This window comes from Aegilops tauschii, chromosome 6 (genome assembly GCF_002575655.3).
Source record: "Aegilops tauschii subsp. strangulata cultivar AL8/78 chromosome 6, Aet v6.0, whole genome shotgun sequence".
Lineage (NCBI taxonomy): Eukaryota > Viridiplantae > Streptophyta > Magnoliopsida > Poales > Poaceae > Aegilops > Aegilops tauschii.
Genome location: NC_053040.3, coordinates 289,857,587 through 289,861,951, shown reverse-complemented (window position 1 = coordinate 289,861,951; position 4,365 = coordinate 289,857,587).

Genomic DNA, 4,365 nt, shown 5'->3' with positions numbered 1-4,365 from the left:
ATCTCTCCCCTCGAGCGGTAGTACCTCTTATATGCGGTACTACCTCTCTGGCAGTTTTTCAGCTCGTGTTTTTCTCTCTCGCTGGGGTGTTTTGACCGTGCTAAGCGGTAGTACCGCTCCTCCAGGGGTAGTACCACTCGTGTGCGGGCTGAGCACATAACGGTTGGATTTGGGAGGCCCTATAAAAGGGGGTCTTCTTCCCCAATGAACCTTATCTCTTGAGCTCGTGTTCTTCCCCCATTGTTGACCTTCTTCGAGCTTGCTAACTCTTAATCCCTCCATGGATTCTTGCTAGTTTTGGGGGGAAAGGAGAGAGGAGATCTAGATCCATATTTCCACCAATCACTTTCTCCTCTATGTGAGAGGAACCCCTTGGATCTAGATCTTGGAGTTCTTGGTGTTCTCCTTCTTGTTCTTCCTCTCATTTTCCTCCCTAGCATTATTTTCTTTGGTGGGATTTGGGGGAGAAGGACTTGGGCACTCCGTGTGCCCTTGCCATTGCATTTGGTGCATCGGTTTGAGTTCTCCACAGTGATACGTGGAAGTTACAAGTTGAGAAGCTTATTACTCTTGGGTGCTTGGTACCCTTGAGCTTGTTCCTCTTGGGTGCTTGGGCGCCCTAGACGGTTGGTGGTGTTCGGAGCTCAATCATTGTGGTGCAAAGCTCCGGGCAAGCGTCGGGGTCTCCAATTAGGTTGTGGAGATCGCCCCGAACAATTTGACGGGTACCGGTGACCGCCCCAAGGGTTGCCAAAGTGTACGGGTTCGGTGACCGCCCCCAAGGGTTGCCATTTGTACGGGTTCGGTGACCGCCCTCAAGGGTCCCTTAGTGGAATCACGGCATCTTGCATTGTGCAAGGGCGTGAGGAGATTACGGTGGCCCTAGTGGCTTCTTGGGGAGCATTGTGCCTCCACACCACTCCAAACGGAGATTAGCATCCGCAAGGGTGTGAACTTCGGGATACATCGTCGTCTCCGCGTGCCTCAGTTATCTCTTACCCGAGCCCTTTACTTATGCACTTTACTTTGTGATAGCCATATTGTTTCTTGTCATATATCTTGCTACACTTAGTTGTTTATCTTGCTTAGCATAAGTTGTTGGTGCACATAGGTGAGCCTAGTTGTTGTAGGTTTTGTGCTTGTCAAATTAACCGCTAGGTTTATCCCGCATTTGTTCAAGCCTAAACCGTAATTATTTTAAAGCGCCTATTCACCCCCCCCCCCTCTAGGCGACATCCATGATCTTTCAGTAATGTTTTGGTATTTTTGGTTTATGGAACGGAAAGGAAAAGATAGCAAAGAAAGTAAATAGGAAACTAGAATTGTAGATCGGAAACTTATATGATGGAAAATAGACCCGGGGGCCATAGGTTTCACTAGAGGCTTCTCTCAAGATAGAAAATATTACGGTGGGTGAACAAATTACTACCGAGCCATTGATAGAAAAGCGCAAAGTTATGACGATATCTAAGGCAATGATCATGAACATAGGCATGACGTCCGTGTCATGTAGACCAAAAGGATTCTGCATCTACTACTATTACTCCACACATCGACCGCTATCCAGCATGCATCTAGAGTATTAAGTTCATAGAGAACGGAGTAACGCCTTAAACACGATGACGTGATGTAGAGGAATTAACTCAAGCAATATGACGAAAACCCCATCTTTTTTATCCTCGATGGCAACAATACAATATGTGTCGGTTCCCCTTGTGTCACTAGGATCGAGCATCGCAAGATTGAACCCAAAGCTAACCACTTCTCCCATTGCAAGAAAAACCAATCTAGTTGGCCAAACCAAATCGATAGTTCGAAGAGACTTGCAAAGATATCAAATCATGCATAAAAGAATTCAGAGGAGATTCAAATAATATTCATAGATAAGCTAATCATAAATCCACAATTCATCGGATCTCGGCAAACACACCGAAAAAGAGTATTACATCGAATAGATCTCCAAGAACATCGAGGAGAACTTTGTATTGAGAATCAAAGAGAGAGAAGAAGCCATCTGGCTACTAGCTATGGACCCGTAGGTCTGTGGTAAACTACTCATGCTTCATCGGAGAGGCAATTGTGTTGATGTAGAAGCCCTCCGTGATCGACTCCCCCTCCGGCAGGATGCCGGAAAAGGCCCCAAGATGGAATATAATGGGTACAGAAGGTTGCGGTGGTGGAAAAGTGGTTTGTGGCTCCCCTAGAAGTTTTTGGGGGTATCAGAGTATATATAGGAGGAAGATCTAGGTCAGGGGGTCACCGAGGGGCCCACAAGGTTGGGGGCGCACCCTACCCCCTGGGCGCGCCCTCCACCCTTGTGGCCGCCTCGTGGCTCTTCTGACTTGCACTCCGAGTCTCATCGGTGTCTTCTGGTCCAAGAAAAATCATTGCGAAAGTTTTATTCCGTTTGGACTCCGTTTGGTATTCCTTTTCTGTGAAACTCTAAAACAACGAAAAACAGAAACTGGCACTCGGCTTTAGGTTAATAGTTTAGTCCCAAAAATATATAAAATAGCATATTACTGCATGTAAAACATCCAAAACAAATAATATAATAGCATATAACAATAAAAAATTATAGATACATTGGAGACGTATCAATGGCAACAATACAATATGTGCCTCGCTACCACTAATATGTCACTGGGTGAGGACACCGCAAGATTGAACCCAATACTGAGCAGCTCTCCCATTGCAAGAAAAACCAATCTAGTTGGCCAAACCAAACCGATAGTTCAAAGAGAAATACAAAGATATCTTAATCATGCATAAAAGAGTTCAGAGAAGACTCAAATAATATTCATAGATAATCTGATCATAAATCCACCATTCATCGGATCTCGACAAACACACCGCAAAAGGATACTACATCGGATAGATCTCCAAGAACATCAAAGAGAACATTGTATTGAAGATCAAAGAGAGAGAAGAAGCCATCTAGCTACTAGTTATGGACCCGTAGGTTTGTGCTAAACTACTCATGCTTCATCAGAAGGGCAATAGGATTGATGTAGAAGCCCTCTGTGATTGAATCCGCCTCCGGCAGGGTGCCGGAAAAGGCCCCAAGATGGGATCTCACGGAAATAGAAGGTTACGGCGGTGGAAAAGTATTTTGGTGGACACTTCTGCTGGTTTGGGAATATTTGGGAATTTATAGAGCTGAGAAGGAAGTCGGTGGACTCCTGAGGGGTCCACAAGCCAGGGGGTGCCCCCCTAGGGCACGCCCTGAGGTCTTGTGGAGCCCTCGGGACTCTTCTGGCCCTCTCTCCAAGTTACGTGGGTATCTTCTAGTCCAAGAAAAATCATCGCGAAAGTTTTATTCCGTTTGGACTCCGGTTGATATTCATTTTCTGTAAAACTCAAAAACAAGGAAAAAAACATAAACTGGCACTGGACTCTAGGTTAATAAGTTAGTCCCAAAAATAATATAAAATAGCATATTAATGCATATAAAGAATCCAAAACAAATAATATAATAGCATGGAACAATAAAAAATTATAGATACGTTGGAGACGTATCAACCCGTCGCCAACATCATAAGCAATCCAGGCGGCATGAAATGTGTATGGAGGATGCGCTTTCTAGGGACATTCAATCGTGGGAGGATGTAAGTGACCGTAATCGCCAAAGCTTTTGAATGTGTCTTAGTGTGGAATTAGTTTGCTCTTGCATTAGGTCTTATGGAGCTGGGTCAGTGGAACCTTGTTTTATTTCAATATGTGACATGTTTAATTAGGTAACAAGTTCTTTTAGATCTTGTTCCCATCTTAAGTAGATTAGACTGACAAGGTATCTGTTATATGCCTACTGTATTGAACAATAACAGTAGTTCATCGTGTTCCTATGTAGAATATGTACCTGAATCTGTTCGCATGTGGTAGCCAACTTGCGGATCCGGTCGTTCCTATGTTGGAAACAACAACATCCTTTTTCGAGGAAGATGGTAACCCGATACATCCTTTGCAGACAGCTTGCTTGCGTCAACACCTGGTTCATCACCGTTTGGTGATTTTGGTAACGAACTTTCATTTTTAGATGATAGTGCATATGGCGTGCCTGAAGCTCAAAATGTGTCAAGCACAACTTCCACGTGATCACTGCCAAGCCAGGTACATTGGGAGTCTACCATGGCCTCAACTAACTATCATTAGTCTAAATCCATCCAGCCTCGCCAGGTACTGCATTGTTGTAGGAAATGCTAACATGCTCTGCGTGTTGACGCCGCCGTGCTCGGTTAATTTGTTTGTTGTTATGGATTGTTATGTGTGTTGTGACCATTCGGCATTAAAGCAGGTGGTTCCGGACATTGAACGAGCTTTACATACTAAAGCACCAGGTGAACCCACCCTGACATCTAACTTGGT